This window comes from Bombina bombina, chromosome 11 (genome assembly GCF_027579735.1).
Source record: "Bombina bombina isolate aBomBom1 chromosome 11, aBomBom1.pri, whole genome shotgun sequence".
Classification (NCBI taxonomy): Eukaryota; Metazoa; Chordata; class Amphibia; order Anura; family Bombinatoridae; genus Bombina; species Bombina bombina.
The window spans coordinates 75551433-75570246 of NC_069509.1; the positions used below are offsets into that span (position 1 = coordinate 75551433).

General features: G+C 42.5%; 1 protein-coding gene across 1 annotated transcript in view; it reads right to left on the reverse strand.

Annotated features, from left to right (window-relative positions):
* The window catches only part of LLGL1 (LLGL scribble cell polarity complex component 1), a 243677-nt gene that overhangs the window by 202441 nt on the left and 22422 nt on the right, over positions 1–18814 (reverse strand). The gene's annotated exons all lie outside the window — the stretch shown is intronic.

Here is an 18814-nt window from a genome sequence, read left to right on the forward strand (position 1 = left end):
CCGAGGAGAGAGCTGATCGCAGAATTGACCGAACTGGATCAGAGCTTCACAATGGCGGAAACACCGACCACGATTAGTGACGAAAAAACCAGGATTGTTCGGGAAAGGCTCTCATTATACGGGCCGAACCCCTCCATGGAATTGGTACAGCAGTTGATGGCGGAGGCGGACGAGGATATACGAGAGACTCGAGCCCACGAACTCAACCTAGCGAACGCACACCGCAATGCTGAAGCCCCGCAGGTAATCATCCCTGTCGAAAATGCTGGGAGGCCCAAGATACCCTATGCGGCATTTCGACCCTTCCTAGAGAGCGAGACAGGGATTGATGAATATTTGGCGGACTTCGAAAGGCAATGTGCCCTGCACCAGATTCCCAACAGAGAGTGGCCCACGATATTGTCTGGGAAACTATCCGGGCGAGCCCTGGAAGCCTTTCGTACTCTGGGTGCTGAGGAAGTGACACAGTATGAGCTAGTTAAGGAGACACTGTTGCGACGGTACGCTGTAACTCCGGACACGTATCGCCGACAGTTTCGGGGCACGGAAAAGAAGCCTAACGATACCCATATGGAATGGGCGCACCGAATGCGGAGAGCGGCAAATCACTGGCTGAGCGGATGTAAAGCGGTGACTGGGGAGGAAATTTTACAATTGTTTCTCTTAGAACATTTTTATAATGGCATGGAACAGCAAGGGAAGGAATGGCTGCGAGACAGGCGGCCTTCTACCTTAGAAGAAGCAGCCAAATTGGCCGATGAACATTATGACTCCCGTCTTCACGAACCCATGAACTACCGAGCTCCAGCACGGGTCGAACCCAGAGAGGTTTACCGTGCACCCCCTCATGCTGAATTCCGAGCCCCGGTGCCCACAGGGCCCGTCCGACACTCAGGACCACCCAATAACAGCTCTGAGCGTCCCAGACCGACTTGCCACCGATGCAAGCAACCAGGGCATTTCATGGCTAGCTGCCCCCTTAATACGCACCAGACACCCAGGAATTACAATTACCCCTCTGGGTCCTATCGTCCGGCCCGGGCCCTCTGTGTTAACCAAGAGGCCCCTATGGAGGGATATGTGGGGCCGCTTCACGAGGCAGACCCTGTATATGCTGCCTCAGATAACCGCCAGCACCATCGGCAGAGGGTATGGCTCGAGGGGCGATCTACCGAGGGATTGCGAGACACAGGGGCTACTATCACGCTGGTACAGAGTCATTTGGTGCCAGAGCACAAGCGATCCGGACAGACTGTGGCCATTAGAGTGGCGGGGGGGGATGTGTACAAAATTCCAACAGCTAAAGTACATCTTGATTGGGGAGCGGGAAAGGGGGCTGTGAACGTGGGCCTAATGGATAATTTACCTGCCGAAGTACTACTGGGCAACGATTTGGGCCCCATGACTTCTGCCTATGCTCCAGTATGCAACAACGAGGCGGACCCAGTGACTACACGGGCCCAAGCCCGGACGGAGCGAGAGCTCTCACCAGTGCGGGAGACACAGGTAAGACCTACCCCGACCTTGCCTGACAGGTTAGGCCCCATACCCTGGGACACCCCAGATGCTTTCGAGGCAGAGTCTAAGACTGACCCGACCTTACAAAAGTACCGGGAACGAGCAGAGACCGGAGGGGGCGGGGCAGATAACGAAACATTCTTATTGGAAAAAGGGAAACTATACCGCTGGACAGAGAAAAGGGGACAGCGTAGGCGACAGCTGGTAGTGCCCCACAAATACCGTCAAGAAATCCTCAAAATAGGCCACGACATCCCCTTAGCAGGCCACCTAGCCGTTACCCGTACCCTACACCGCATTACTCACACGTTCTTTTGGCCAGGGGTGCACGCTGACGTTAGAACTTACTGTAACACCTGCGATGTGTGTCAACGAGTAGGAAGGCGAGGCGATCACCCTAAAGCCCAGCTAGTAAATATGCCCATTGTAGAGGAACCCTTCAGCCGGGTTGCTATTGACCTAGTGGGACCACTGGCTACCCCTAGTCCCTCCGGTAAGCGATACATTCTTACCGTAGTGGACTACGCTACCAGGTACCCAGAGGCTGTCGCCCTATCCAACATACAAGCGGATACGGTAGCGAATGCACTAGTAGAGGTGTTCTCCCGGGTAGGATTTCCAAAAGAAATCCTATCCGACCGAGGCACCCAATTTACGGCTGAATTGACCCAACAACTCTGGCAGGTTTGCAAAATTAAGTCCCTCCTGAGCTCCCCATACCACCCCCAGACGAACGGGCTGTGTGAGAGGTTCAATGGGACCCTCAAGCAAATGCTCAAGACGTTCACTCAGGAATACCGAGACTGGGAACGCTTCCTGCCGCACCTCCTATTTGCTTATCGGGAGGTGCCCCAGGAAACGACAGGGTTCTCTCCCTTCGAGTTGCTCTACGGAAGAAAGGTACGGGGACCCCTAAACCTGATCCGGGAGCACTGGGAGGGAGAGATGGAGGCTGACGGTGTCCCCATTGTGCCATACGTGCTGGAACTCAGGGACCGAATGGAGCAATTAGCCAAATCCGTGCGGGCTAATCTCCAGTTGGCCCAGAGAAGACAGAAAGTATGGTACGATCGGGGGGCCCGAAAGAGAATCTTCACCATAGGACAAAAGGTGTTAGTACTTAAGCCGGTGAAGACAGACAAATTGCAGGCGTCCTGGCAGGGTCCCTACCAGATCGTAGAGAAAAGGGGAGACACCACTTATGTGATAGCTAGCTGCCACGACAACAATCTTAGAAAGACATTCCATGTAAACATGCTCAAGGAATATTTTGAGCGACCAGAGAACGTGACGGCCGTATGTTGTTCCCCTCAGGAAGACCCCGACAGTTTACCCATTCCAGACCTATTAGAAAAGAGCCTCCCCACAGGTATAGTGGCACAGGTTCAGATAGGGGACCGACTTAGCCCCACTGAAAGGGAGCAGCTCAACCAACTCCTCCAGTCCAAACACCTCACCTTCTCCCCGAAGCCAGGGTACACTACTTTAACCACCCACCAGGTAGATACTCCGGGACAAGCTCCCTTGCGCCAGGCTCCGTACCGAATCCCTGAAGCAGTTAGGACAGGAATGAAGAAGGAGATCGATGAGATGCTCCAGCTCAGGGTAATTGAGCCCTCCGATAGTCCCTGGGCCTCCCCAGTTGTCTTGGTGCCCAAGAAAGATGGGACCACCCGGTTCTGCGTAGACTATCGGAGGCTCAATGAAAATACCGTGACGGACGCTTACCCTATGCCCAGGGTAGACGAGCTACTCGATCGTATAGCCAGGGGAAATTACCTGACCACTATTGACCTCTGCAAAGGTTACTGGCAGATTCCCCTGGGCCCGGAGGCTATCCCCAAGTCGGCATTCGTCACCCCATTCGGCTTATATCAGTTTAGGGTAATGCCGTTTGGGATGAAGAATGCCCCAGCTACATTCCAGCGCTTGGTGGATAGGCTCCTGGATGGCTTCCAGAGTTTTGCTTGCGCCTACCTGGACGACATAGCGATCCACAGTGAGTCCTGGGAGGACCACTTAGCTCATGTGGGAATGGTTCTGGATCAGATCCGGGCTGCTGGCCTGACTCTGAAGCCAGAGAAATGCCACTTTGGGATGGCCGAGGTACAGTACCTGGGTCACCGGGTGGGGTGTGGAAAACAGCGACCAGAGCCGGCCAAAATAGAAGCTGTCGCCAATTGGCCCACCCCCATCACTAAGACTCAGGTCCTAGCCTTCCTGGGCACGGCAGGGTACTATAGACGGTTCGTACCAGACTACAGCACACTTGCCAAACCCCTGACTGACTTGACCAAGAAGAACTTACCTCGACAGGTCCTGTGGTCTCCCCACTGTGAAACGGCTTTCCAGGCTCTCAAAAATGCTCTAATTAACGCTCCTGTCCTGGCGGCCCCAGCCCTTAACAAACGTTTTATCGTCCATACAGATGCTTCCATGTTCGGGCTGGGAGCCGTCCTCAGCCAAGTAGGCGAAGATGGAGGGGAGCATCCAGTTGCCTACATCAGCCGGAAGCTCCTGCCCCGCGAAGTCAGCTATGCAGCGGTCGAAAAGGAGTGTTTGGCTTTGGTGTGGGCATTAAAGAAATTGACTCCCTATTTATATGGTCAGGAGTTCACTCTGGTCACCGACCATAACCCGTTGGTGTGGCTGAACCGGGTCTCTGGAGATAACGGCAGGCTATTACGTTGGAGCTTATCGTTGCAACCCTTCAATTTCACCATTACTTACAGACCTGGGAAACAGAATGGCAACGCCGACGGGTTGTCCAGACAAACCGACCTCAGCCCCGCATAACCAGCGGTCTGGACAGCCTTAGTCTGCCCCGAAAAGGGGTCAGACCGTGTCTGCCAGAGTGTTCCACAGAAAGGGAGCACTGTTACAGAAGCATTAGTTATTTTGTTGTGAAGAGCTTATTTCCCAGCAGCAATGCCTGAACCAGCAAGCCAGCGCCTAAGAAGGGCTCCAAGAAAACCGTAACAAGTATCATTTCATAAAGAGTTAACTCTTTTTTTTCAGCTTTTAGAAACTATTGTCTAATCACCTCTGGAGCCAGACTGCTAATTGATAAGATGAACTTGTAAACTTGTTATCTTAAGTACTGTAATCCTATTGTGGCCTGTCAAAGGACAGTGCTCTCTATCTAAATGTGTGATGGGGGATTTTGTGCTTCCCCCCCTCTCCCCCTGGGAGTGCCCTGTGTGCATGTAACCTTAATAAAAAGCAGGCTGGGCATCCCAGTCCTGAGTTCTTGTTTGACCCTCAATCGCAGCGTTGACTCGTTTTTGTGGGCAGAAGGGTATCCTAGCTGTACTGCAGCTAAGGGAGATTATTCTATATTTGCGAGACTCATATAGAATACTATGGAAAGCAGCTTCTCCCCTCTTTAGCAATAGGGATCCAGGCTACTAAGCGGTCCATCTCTCAGCGAGACTAAGGGTAACCGTAACAGTTTGTAAACAGGCTTGATTCTAACCAGAGCCTGAACAAAAGCCTGAACATCTGGCACAGCCGCCAGCTTTTTGTGAAGTAAAACAGATAAAGCAGAAATCTGTCCCTTCAAAGAACTTGCAGATAATCCTTTCTCCAAACCTTCTTGAAGAAAGGATAGAATCTTAGGAATTTTTATCTTGTTCCATGGTAATCCTTTAGAGTCACACCAACAGATATATTTTTTCCATATTTTATGGTAGATTTTTCTAGTTACAGGCTTCCTGGCCTGAACAAGAGTATCAATGACAGAATCTGAGAACCCTCACTTTGATAAAATCAAGTGTTCAATCTCCAAGCAGTCAGTTGGAGTGAAACCAGATTCGGATGTTCGAACGGACCTTGAACAAGAAGGTCCTGTCTCAAAGGTAGCTTCCATGGTGGAGCCGATGACATATTCACCAGGTCTGCATACCAAGTCCTGCGTGGCCACGCAGGAGCTATCAAGATCACCGATGCCCTCTCCTGATTGATCCTGGCTACCAGCCTGGGGATGAGAGGAAACGGTGGGAATACATACGCTAGGTTGAAGGTCCAAGGTGCTACTAGTGCATCTACTAGAGTCGCCTTGGGATCCCTGGATCTGGACCAGTAGCAAAGAACCTTGAAGTTCTGACGAGAGGCCATCAGATCCATGTCTGGAATGCCCCACAATTTAGTTATTTGGGCAAAGATTTCCGGATGGAGTTCCCACTCCCCCGGATGAAATGTCTGACGACTCAGAAAATCCGCTTCCCAATTTTCCACGCCTGGGATGTGGATTGCAGACAAGTGGCAGGAGTGAGTCTCCGCCCATTGAATGATTTTGGTCACTTCTTCCATCGCCAGGGAACTCCTTGTTCCCCCCTGATGGTTGATATACGCAACAGTCGTCATGTTGTCTGATTGAAACCGTACGAATTTGGCCTTTGCTAGCTGAGGCCAAGCCTTGAGAGCATTGAATATCGCTCTCAGTTCCAGAATGTTTATCGGGAGAAGAGATTCTTCCCGAGACCAAAGACCCTGAGCTTTCAGGGGTTCCCAGACCGCGCCCCAGCCTACCAGACTGGCGTCGGTCGTGACAATGACCCACTCTGGTCTGCGGAAGCTCATCCCCTGTGACAGGTTGTCCAGGGTTAGCCACCAACGGAGTGAATCTCTGGTCCTCTGATCTACTTGTATCGTCGGAGACAAGTCTGTATAATCCCCATTCCACTGACTGAGCATGCACAGTTGTAATGGTCTCAGATGAATTCGCGCAAAAGGAACTATGTCCATTGCCGCGACCATCAAACCTATTACTTCCATGCACTGTGCTATGGAAGGAAGAAGAACAGAATGAAGTACTTGACAAGAGCTTAGAAGTTTTGATTTTCTGGCTTCTGTCAGAAAAATCCTCATTTCTAAGGAGTCTATTATTGTTCCCAAGAAGGGAACTCTTGTTGACGGAGAAAGAGAACTTTTTTCTACGTTCACTTTCCACCCGTGAGATCTGAGAAAGGCCAGGACAATGTCCGTATGAGCCTTTGCTTGTGGTAGGGACGACGCTTGAATCAGTATGTCGTCCAAGTAAGGTACTACTGCATAGCCCCTTGGTCGTAGCACCGCTAGAAGGGACCCTAGTACCTTTGTGAAAATTCTTGGAGCAGTGGCTAATCCGAATGGAAGTGCCACAAACTGGTAATGCTTGTCCAGAAAGGCGAACCTTAGGAACCGATGATGTTCCTTGTGGATAGGAATATGTAGATACGCATCCTTTAAATCCACCGTGGTCATGAATTGACCTTCCTGGATGGAAGGAAGAATTGTCCGAATGGTTTCCATTTTGAACGATGGAACCTTGAGAAACTTGTTTAGGATCTTGAGATCTAAGATTGGTCTGAATGTTCCCTCTTTTTTGGGAACTATGAACAGATTGGAGTAGAATCCCATCCCTTGTTCTCCTAATGGAACAGGATGAATCACTCCCATTTTTAACAGGTCTTCTACACAATGTAAGAATGCCTGTCTTTTTATGTGGTCTGAAGACAATTGAGACCTGTGGAACCTCCCCCTTGGGGGAAGCTCCTTGAATTCCAGAAGATAACCTTGGGAGACTATTTCTAGCGCCCAAGGATCCGGAACATCTCTTGCCCAAGCCTGAGCGAAGAGAGAAAGTCTGCCCCCCACCAGATCCGGTCCCGGATCGGGGGCCAACATCTCATGCTGTCTTAGTAGCAGTGGCAGGTTTCTTGGCCTGCTTACCTTTGTTCCAGCCTTGCATTGGCCTCCAGGCTGGCTTGGTTTGAGAAGTGTTACCCTCTTGCTTAGAGGATGTAGCACTTGGGGCTGGTCCGTTTCTGCGAAAGGGACGAAAATTTGGTTTATTTTTAGCCTTGAAAGACCTATACTGAGGAAGGGCGTGGCCCTTACCCCCAGTGATATCAGAAATAATCTCTTTCAAGTCAGGGCCAAACAGCGTTTTCCCCTTGAAAGGTATGTTAAGCAATTTGTTCTTGGAAGACGCATCCGCTGACCAAGATTTTAGCCAAAGCGCTCTGCGCGCCACAATAGCAAACCCTGAATTTTTCGCCGCTAATCTAGCCAATTGCAAAGTGGCGTCTAAAGTAAAAGAGTTAGCCAATTTGAGAGCATGAATTCTGTCCATAATCTCCTCATAAGAAGAATCTTTATTGAGCGACTTTTCTAGTTCATCGAACCAGAAACACGCTGCTGTAGTGACAGGAACAATGCATGAAATTGGTTGTAGAAGGTAACCTTGCTGAACAAACATCTTTTTAAGCAAACCCTCTAATTTTTTATCCATAGGATCTTTAAACAAACGCACTACTATCCCTATAGAAGATAGTTGTGCTTTCAGAGTAGAAACCGCCCCCTCGACCTTGGGGACTGTCTGCCATAAGTCCTTTCTGGGGTCGACCATAGGAAACAATTTCTTAAATATAGGGGGAGGGACAAAAGGTATGCCGGGCCTTTCCCATTCTTTGTTTACAATGTCCGCCACCCGCTTGGGTATAGGAAAAGCTTCGGGGGGCCCCGGGACCTCTAGGAACTTGTCCATCTTACATCATTTCTCTGGAATGACCAAATTCTCACAATCATCCAGAGTAGATAACACCTCCTTAAGCAGAGCGCGGAGATGTTCCAATTTAAATTTGAATGTAATCACATCAGGTTCAGCTTGTTGAGAAATTTTCCCTGAATCTGAAATTTCTCCCTCAGACAAAACCTCCCTGGCCCCCTCAGACTGGTGTAGGGGCATTTCAGAACCATTATCATCAGCGTCCTCATGCTCTTCAGTATTTTCTAAAACAGAGCAGTCGCGCTTTCGCTGATAAGTGGGCATTTTGGCTAAAATGTTTTTGATAGAATTATCCATTACAGCCGTTAATTGTTGCATAGTAAGGAGTATTGGCGCACTAGATGTACTAGGGGCCTCCTGTGTGGGCAAGACTGGCGTAGACGAAGGAGGGGATGATGCAGTACCATGCTTACTCCCCTCACTTGAGGAATCATCTTGGGCATCATTTTCTCTAAATTTTGTGTCACATAAATCACATCTATTTAAATGAGAAGGAACCTTGGCTTCCTCACATACAGAACATAGTCTGATAGTTCAGACATGTTAAACAGGCATAAACTTGATAACAAAGTACAAAAAACGTTTTAAAATAAAACCGTTACTGTCACTTTAAATTTTAAACTGAACACACTTTATTACTGAAAATGTGAAAAAGTATGAAGGAATTGTTCAAAATTTCACCACAGTGTCTTAAAGCCTTAAAAGTATTGCACACCAAATTTGAAAGCTTTAACTCTTAAAATAACGGAACCGGAGCCGTTTTTATATTTAACCCCTATACAGTCCCTGGTATCTGCTTTGCTGAGACCCAACCAAGCCCAAAGGGGAATACGATACCAAATTACGCCTTCAGTAAGCTTTTTCTATGTATCTGAGCTCCTCACACATGCATCTGCATGCCTTGCTTCCCAAAAACAACTGCGCAATAGAGGCGCGAAAATGAGGCTCTGCCTATGATTAGAGAAGGCCCCCAGTGAAAAAGGTGTCCAATACAGTGCCTGCCGGTTATTTTACATAATTCCCAAGAATAAAATAACTCCTCAAAGCTATGAAGTATTAAAAATGCTTATAAATCAATCGTTTTAGCCCAGAAAAATGTCTACCAGTCTTTAAAGCCCTTGTGAAGCCCTTTATTCTCATTTAATAAAAATGGCTTACCGGATCCCATAGGGAAAATGACAGCTTCCAGCATTACCACGTCTTGTTAGAAATGTGTCATACCTCAAGCAGGAAAAGTCTGCTCACTGTTTCCCCCAACTGAAGTTAATTCCTCTCAACAGTCCTGTGTGGAAACAGCCATCGATTTTAGTAACGGTTGCTAAATCATTTTCCTCTTACAAACAGAAATCTTCATCTCTTTTCTGTTTCAGAGTAAATAGTACATACCAGCACTATTTTAAAATAACAAACTCTTGATTGAAGAATAAAAACTACATTTAAACACCAAAAAACTCTAAGCCATCTCCGTGGAGATGTTGCCTGTACAACGGCAAAGAGAATGACTGGGGAAGGCGGAGCCTAGGAGGGATCATGTGACCAGCTTTGCTGGGCTCTTTGCCATTTCCTGTTGGGGAAGAGAATATCCCACAAGTAAGGATGACGCCGTGGACCGGACACACCTATGTTGGAGAAATACCAGGCAATCCCTCTCTGAACGAGAGAAACAGAAAAATCCCAGACGTACGTTTCGGCCTATTGTGGGCCTCGTCAGTGAGGTGCAGCCATATCCCGCTAGGCACACTGAGCAACGGGTCCACGTCTGGATTCCCGTATCACAGTTAGGGAGACTTCCCTAAGTGTCATAACTTAGTCAGGATCAGACTGATATGCTTCAGGAAAGTTCTTCTCTGTGCAGTCTGATCCTGACTAAGTTATGACACTTAGGGAAGTCTCCCTAACTGTGATACGGGAATCCAGACGTGGACCCATTGCTCAGTGTGCCTAGCGGGATATGGCTGCACCTCACTGACGAGGCCCACAATAGGCCGAAACGTACGTCTGGGATTTTTCTGTTTCTCTCGTTCAGAGAGGGATTGCCTGGTATTTCGGGGCTGGACTGTACTGTGAAGTCAGGATCAGACTGATATGCTTCAGGAAAGTTCTTCTCTGTGAAAGGCACATGTTGAGCAAAAAGAGGCTGCTTCTTGGGTGGTAACTAGCCATAGAACAAGCTATTATGCTATTGTTCGTTCCCAGCTTGAGCGCTTCTCTCTTTTTATTTAGGCTAGGGTTAATACCTTTAGCTAATTTACCTGCAAGTTTGTTTTGTTTACCCCCTCCTACCTCACATTCTCAGTACCTTTTTTTTTTTTTACTTTTAAAAAAAAAAATTGGATTATTAGTTTTGTATCAACAATCATGATAGGAAAAGTATTATTTGCAGTAGCAGTGAGCATACAAGGTTTAGGTGTTATTGTGCATACATAACGATATATTTAGCTATTAGATAAAGATTAAAAAGGAATAAACATCTGATTATTTAAATAAATTTTTTTTTTTACTAAATAAGCTGAAGCAATGCTTAACCACCTTAAAAGGGACACTGAACCCAAATGTGTTCTTTCGTGATTCAGATACAGCATGCAATTTTAAGCAACTTTCTAATTTACTCCGGTTATCAATTTTTCTTCGTTCTATTGCTATCTTTATTTGAAGAAGGCATCTAAGCTACTTTTTGGTTCAGACCTGGACAGCACTTGTTTATTGGTGGGTGAATTTATCCACCTATCAGCAAGAAAAACCTAGGTTGTTGACCAAAAATGGCCCGGCATCTAAACTTACATTTCAAATAAAGATTCCAAGAGAACGAATACAATTTGATAATAGGAGCAAATTAGAAGGTTACCTGCTCTGAATCATGAAACAAAAAATGTGGGTTTACTGTCACTTTAAGGTAATAAAAAAATAAAAAAGGAAGGCTGTCTACACTGATAAGCATGAGTGGGGAACATTGCTGATTATATATAGATACATACGTTTTCATAGGTTTAAAAAAAAAAAAAAAAAAAAAAAAAAAAATCGCAAAGGCTCTATTTCTGTTTAAACTGAAAGAATAGCAAAAATGCTAAAAATTCAAGTTTTTCCACAAATTCCCTGTAGCTTAGGGGTTAATGTAAGTATAGTGCCATCATGACGGTAATGCAGTGTTCCCACAGAAAATGTTGCCAGCTGGGTGGCCTATGAAGTAGCCAGATGGGGGCAATGTAATAATTTTCTATATTATAAATATTTACAAAATGTTAAATAAGCTATCAAAGGTACATATTAATTGCATAATACAACATAAATTGATTTAATTATACTTTCAGTAATAAGCATAGAAAGAAAAAAAAAAAATGGTTAATTTTAGCCGGGTGATCAGCAAAATGCATTCTTGTGTAATTTACCAATGTACAGATTAGCCCTATGTGGGCAGGAGATATACAAGGTACTTTAACAATGTTCTAGTTTAAAGGGACAGTCAAGCAAAAAAAAAAAAAAATATTTCACAATTCAAATAGAGCATGTAATTTTAAACAACTTTCCAATTTACTTTTATCACTAATTTTGCTTTGTTCTCTTCGTATTCTTAGTTGAAAGCTAAGCCTAGGAGGTTCATATGCTAATTTCTTAGACCTTGAAGGCCGCCTCTGCATTTGACAGTTTTTCACCACTAGAGGGCGTTAGTTCATGTGTTTCATATAGATAACATTGAGCTCATGCACGTGAATTTACCGAGGAGTGGAGCACTAACTGGCTAAAATGCATGTCTGTCAAAAGAACTGAAGTAAGGGGGCAGTCTGTAGAGGCTTAGATACAAGGTAAATACAGAGGTAAAACTTGTATTATTATAACTGTTGGTTATGCAAAACTGGGGAATGGGTAATTAAGAGATTATCTATATTTTAAAACAATAATTTAGGTGTTGACTGTCCCTTTAAATTACCAAAGATAAGAACAATCTCCACTCTCTAAAAAAAGGAGAAGATTTTCTAAACTTGATTGCTTTATAATTTTTCAAGATATGTTAAAGTGAAAGTCAACCCCAGCGTTTGTGAAACGCTAGGATTGACTATTGAAACAAAGGGGACTTCATGCAGAAAGCTGCTAAGGAAGCCCACGGCAGAAGCTGTTTTGCTTTAGAGATGATAGTTTCACCTCAAACAATAGCCGTGCGGTAAATCCGGCTTGGCACCCTTGGGAGACTGATTTCCCGCACGCTATTTGCTAAGAGGTGAAACATCACCTCATAGCAAAATAAATTTCCGCTGTGGGCTGAAATAGTCAACCCAAGCGTTTCATAAACCCTAGGGTTGACTTTCATTTTAACGCTATCAAACTAAGGATACATTTAGGGGAAGGACAGTCTATATTTTGACACATCGTTGAATTTTTACTGTACATTTTATAACCTGCACTGGTGTAGTAGTGTGTAACAAGTGCACTTGATTTTACTTTGTGTGTTATAGTAAATGTGATAAATTTTAGATATTTATATAATCATAGTTCTCAATTACTTTTAGCACTACTTGCTAGGATAATTTACCATTGTACAAAGTGTAATAAATCTCACATACCTTTGTACAGCATGTTATAAACAGAAGTAAATATATGTATGAAGTACATATGTCGATGCACAGGATGCTAAGCCATAATTTGAGAACATTTTGCTGCCGGCATAAGGGGTTAAGTATTTTTATATAACAAGGTGGCCACTTGCAGCATTCAGCTCTTTTTGGAGCTGGATTTTTTCCTTGTGAAAGTGCAACATACTTGTGCAAGTCCAGATCTTAGTGTGTTGCACTTTCACAAGCAGAAAACTTTCATGATTTATACAGAACGTACAATGTAAAAAAAATATTAAAAAAAAAAAAAAAAAAAAAAAAATTGCAATGCACATTTATCTAATTGGCTTCATTCTTTTGGTATCCTTTGTTGAAAAGCATACCTAGACAGGCTCAAGTTCGCTATTGAGTGCTAGCTGCAGATTGATGGCTGCACATATATGCCTCGTCATCGACTCACCCAGGTGCGTATTAAGGCATAGGCCAACAAGGCCAGTGCCTAGAGCGGTAGATTGGAGGGGGCAGCAATTTGGATTGAGCGTGGCAGCACCTTTTGTGTGTTTAGTCAGTGTGTGAGACTGTACAACACAGCAGCCAGTCAGCAGCTGGGAGGGAGTGAGCCGAGGCCGCAATGGAGCGTCCTGCACACGCGGAGCAACTAGTCACATGGGCTCCACTCTCTGTTGCAACTCTCAATCAGGGCCGGTTTGGCCCACCAGGCCAATGGTGCAGAGTGACTGTACAACACAGCAGCCAGTCAGCAGCTGGGAGAGAGTTAGCTGAGGCCGTGATGGAGTGCCCTGCACACACGGAGCTGTAACCATGGCTGCCAACTGTAAGTTAGTACTTTGGGGGGAGAATTGGCTGCTGCCTGGGCTTGCTATATCTATGTGAATGCACTGCAACCAACTTACAAGTGACACACAGTACACAGACTCACTTGCGACTCTTACTCACTTCAAGTGAATGAGTCTCAAGTGACTCTGGGTCTGTGTACTGTGTTTCTGACTTAGAAAATGCCCCTCCACTCCAAGGCACTAGCAGTGGCAATGTGGCTGCCAATATACATATACAGTGCTGGTTGTTGTATAAAATATACCATGTCCCCGCAGTAGGTGCCATATAAAATATATTATGTCCCTGCAGTAGGTGCTATATAAAATATATTGTGTCCCTGCATTAGGTGATATATAAAATATATTATGTCCCCGCAGTAGGTGCTATATAAAATATATTGTGTCCCCGCATTAGGTGATATATAAAATATATTGTGTCCCTGCATTAGGTGATATATAAAATATATTGTGTCCCTGCAGTAGGTGCTATATAAAATATATTATGTCCCTGCAGTAGGTGCTATATAAAATATATTGTGTCCCTGCATTAGGTGATATATAAAATATATTGTGTCCCTGCATTAGGCGATATATAAAATATATTATGTCCCCGCAGTAGGTGCTATATAAAATATATTGTGTCCCTGCATTAGGTGATATATAAAATATATTGTGTCCCTGCATTAGGTGATATATAAAATATATTATGTCCCTGCAGTAGGTGCTATATAAAATATATTATGTCCCTGCAGTAGGTGCTATATAAAATATATTGTATGTACTATATAAAATATAGTGTATCCCTGCAGTAGGTGCTATATAAAATATATTGTGTCCCTGCAGTAGGTGCTATATAATTCTGAGTGCCTAGGGCAGCACAAAACCTAGACACGCCACTCACCTGATATGCTCAACTAGCTCCCAGTAATGGGGTTCTGCTCCTTCAAATAAGGATACCAAGAGATTGAAGCAAATTTGATCATAGAAGTCAGAAACTAGTTTAAAATGGTAGGTTGTATCTAGATCATGAAAAACATTTTGGGTTTGGGTCCTTTTATGGTCTAGTTCTCAACTTTGGATGTTTATTTTATAATATTTTTGCTGTGAAGAAGAGGCATATTATTTCTGCAGACACAAATTCACAGCTTTGAGATCTACAAAACCAAGAATGTGTGACATCTTTTAGAGAGAAAAATGCCCAATAAAATCTTACAGAAACCACTGGGAGAGCATAACATTGTTAACAGATGAAGTAAATTAATTTACCAAAAAATATAAAATAATAATAATAATAATAATAATAATAATAATAATAATAATAATAATAGCTATGAATATACAGCCTCATGCTACATAATTAAAAATGAATCATTTCAGGATGAATAACCTTTGGATAATAATGTATCTTAAACAGAAACTCTTTATTTTTCCCTCCAAAAACATTTAATTCAAATAATTCCTATTTGAACTTAAAGGAAAAGTCTACTTGATTTTTATTGCTTAAAAAGATAGATAACAACTTTATGACCCATTCCCCTGCTTTGCACAACCAACCTGGTTATATTTTATAACTTAAGTTTGCCCGTTTCTAATCCCCAGCAGGCCGTCCCTTATCTCAGTGCTTTTTAAAAATCATGTTTGACAGCTAGACAGTGCTAGTTCATGTGTGGCACATAGATAACATTGTGCTCACTCCTGTGGAGAATGATAATGGTCATGCAAAAAAAAAAAAAAAAAATCAGCACTGAATGGCTAAATGCAAAACTGTAAAAAGCACTTAGATAATGGGCAGTCTGCTGGGGCTTAGATACAGGTAATCAGAGCAAAAGTATATTAACAGTATGGGTTATGCAAAAACTGGGGAATGGGTAATAAAAGGGGATTATCTATCTTTTTAAACAATTATCAAGTAGATTGTTCATTTAATTCTATTTTTTTATCCACTTTATAACTATAATTGGAAAGCTACAATTCCCATAATTAAATTACGGGGGGGGGGGGGGGGGGGGGAACATATTCAAAGTATAATAATTGCATTTATTTTTATACAAAGTGTTTAGGGTCCATTTCATTTGACCTCACCATATCTGTTGAAAGGACATTGTAGTTTAGAACTAAAATCTGCTGCAAACTAACTGCTACTAAAAAGGAGGGAGGGAGTATGAATGATGTGAAATTGTGCTACATATTTACATTAAAACGTACATTGATCTATTTTAAAAATCCAAAAGATTTTAGAAAAACATTGTCATGACTACAACTTCTTGAGTAGCAAATGCCCCAGATTTTGATACGAAAAACACAAACAAAACCAACCACAGGTTTACCTAAGCACCATTTGTTATGCAGGAGATTAATGAATTGCATTAAATTGTGACGCTGTATAGCTAGAATTACCCAACATACTGAAAATTGTAGGACAACACCCAAAAGAGCTACTAGCCCTTAAAGGGACAGGAAACACCAACATTTTCTTTTATGAGTTAGATAGAACAAACAACTTTGTTTCATTCTCTTGTTATCCATTGCTGAAGGAACAGCATTGCACTACTGGCAGCTAGCTGAACATATCTAGTTAGCCAATCACAAGATACAAATGTGTGCAGGCACCAATCAGCAATAGCTCCCACTAGTGAAGGAAATGTGCATATTATTTTTCAACAAGGGATACCAAGAGAACAAAGCACATTTGAAAATAGAAGTTCATTAAAAAAAAAAAAAAAAAAAAAATAGTATCTTAAAATTACACGCTCTATCGGAATAATGCAATTTTAGTTTTGACTTTCCAGTAAATGGAGTTGAATTCATCAGTTGTAATTAAGTTTTGCTTGTTTTTTTTTTTAAATAGTATACAGTTATATTTTATTCCCTCTATTGCTTCTGCAAAATAAAGTACAGAGAGAGATTAAAGGGACACTGTACCCAAAAATTTTCTTTCGTGATTCAGATTGAGCATGAAATTTTAAGCAACTTTCTAATTTACTCCTATTATCAAATTTTCTTCATTCTCTTGGTATATTTATTTGAAATGCAAGAATGTAAGTTTAGATGCCGGCCCATTTTTGGTGAACAACCTGGGTTGTCCTTGCTGATTGGTGGATAATTTCATCCACCAATAAAAAAGTGCTGTCCAGAGTACTGAAACCAAAAAAAAAGATTAGATGCCATCTTTTTCAAATAATGATAGCAAGAGAACAAAGAAAAATTGATAATAGGAGTAAATTAGAAAGTTGCTTAAAATTGCGTGCTCTTTCTGAATTACAAAAGAAAAAAAATTGGGTTCAGTGTCCCTTTAAATTATACCTAAACATACAATTTTAAACAACTTACCAGTTTACTTCTGTTATCAAACTTGCTTCATTCTCTTGGTATCATTTGTTAAAGAAGCAGCAATGCACTACTGGTTTCTAACTTAACACAAGGGTGAGACAATGACAATCTGTATATATATGCAGCCACCAATCAGCAGCTTTGCTGTTCCTGAGCTTTCCTAGATAAACCCTTTCAGCAAAGGATAACGAGAAGGAAGCAAAATACTAGAAGTAAATTGGAAAGTAGTTTAAAAAAAAAAAAAAAAAAAAAAAAAAAAAAAAGTATGCTCTGTTTAAATCATGATTTCTAATTATGACTTTACGGTCCCTTTCAATTTAGCCACACCTCCATCGCCCACTTAAAGGGCCACTGTAAGCAAATATTTTCTATGCCTGTTACTAACTAACTACCCCAAATACGCTTTTTATCAATAGCATTTCATTAACATATCTCTACCGTATATCAGAAATCTTGTCTGCAAATTTAATTGTTTTCCCAAACCCATTCTGTGGGTATCCTTTGCTCTGTACCAATCCGTTTACAATACCTAGGTTTCAAAATGGCGCTTTAAACACAAAGTTATTGGTTTAAGTATTTTGAACATGCAGTGCTGAAAATAGTGGGCAGGATAATGTGACATCATCGGCGAATAAAACATAACTTTTAGAACGTTATGGAACTTCGTTTTGGAGAAAATATAGGTCAGTAGGTTTTAATTAATGTTTATTAACTTTAATATGTTAGTTGTTTAGCTTAAAAATTATAACAAAAAGTAATCCTTTAAAGGGACAGTCTACGCCAAAAATGTTATTGCTTAAACCTATAGATAATCCCTTTATTAAAAAGGGACAGTCATCACCAGAATTTGTTGTTTTAAAAAGATAGATAATCCCTTAATTACCAATTCCCCAGTTTTGCATAACCAACAGTTCTAATTATACACATTTTACCTCTAATTACCTTGTATCTAAGACTGCCCTCTTATTTCAGTTATTTTGACAGACTTGCAGTTTAGCCAATCAGAGCTGTCTCCATGGTAAATTCATGTGCATGAGCTCAATGTTATCTATATGAAACACGAACTAATGCCCTCTAGTGGTGAAAAACTATCAAAATGCATTTAGATTAGAGGCGGCCTTCAAGGTCTAAGAAATTACCATATGAACCTCCTAGCTTTATCGTTCAACTAAGAATACCAAGAGAACAAAGCAAAATTGGAATGTTTAAAAATTACATGCCCTATCTGAATCATGAAAGTTTTTTTTTTTTTTTAACTTGACCGACAATCAAATCCAAAAAAACTTTTATGATTTAAATAGGGAATGTAATTTTAAACAACTTTCTAATTACTTTTATCACCAATTTTGCTTTAAAGGGACATTAAACACTTTGAGATGGTAATATAAAATGATAAATTGTATATAATAAAACAACTCTGCAATATACTTTCATTATTTATTTTGTCCTCTTTGCCTGTAATTCCATTCTGAAATTGTGAGCTTTTCAGTTCCTGCTAGAAATGGAAGTGCAGAACACTGTTAAATCCAGCACAACCATTGGCTGCACACTCTAGTGACCAATTTATAACTGACCCTAATTGGCCACAGCAGAGAAGTAACCTAAGTTACAACATGGCAGCTCCCAGTGTTTTATAGACACTAAAACTTTACACTTATTTTGTCACTTTTTAAACAACTTATGAAACTTTAAAAAATACATCTACATGTTAGTCATGGACTAATCTTTTCTTTGAATGCATCATTCTATCTAGCATGTATTTAGTGTTTAATGTCCCTTTAAAGAGGCTGCTTCTAGGGTGGTAACTAGCCATAGAACAAGCTATTATTCGTTTCCAGGTTGAGTGCTTCTCTCTTTATTTATGCAAATTAAAACAGGGAAGTCTCCCTAAGTGTGATGTGGGAATCCAGACGTGGACCCGTTGCTCAGTGTGCCTAGAGGGATATGGCTGCACCTCACCGACGAGGCCCACAATAGGCCGAAACGTACGTCTGGGGTTTTGCTGTTTCTCTCGTTCAGAGAGGGATTGCCTGGTA